Raw genomic sequence first — 238 nt, forward strand, 5'->3', positions numbered from 1 at the left:
GCAGCAGCAGCAGCTGACCGGGCCCGCGCGCCGCTCACGTGACCGCGACGGCTCGGCTCGCCCCGCCCCGCCCCTCGCGGAAGCCCCGCCCTCCGCGCCTGTGCTCTTCGCCCCGCGAGTGACTGGTGCGGGTCAGTGCGGCTGGGGTCAAACCGGGGACACACGCCGACGCCCACGGACGTCCCAGCGCGAGGAGCGGCCGCTTGTCTCGCAGTTGAGTCCCCTGGCAGCCCCACGA

This window comes from Alligator mississippiensis, chromosome 4, assembly GCF_030867095.1.
Source record: "Alligator mississippiensis isolate rAllMis1 chromosome 4, rAllMis1, whole genome shotgun sequence".
NCBI lineage: Eukaryota > Metazoa > Chordata > Crocodylia > Alligatoridae > Alligator > Alligator mississippiensis.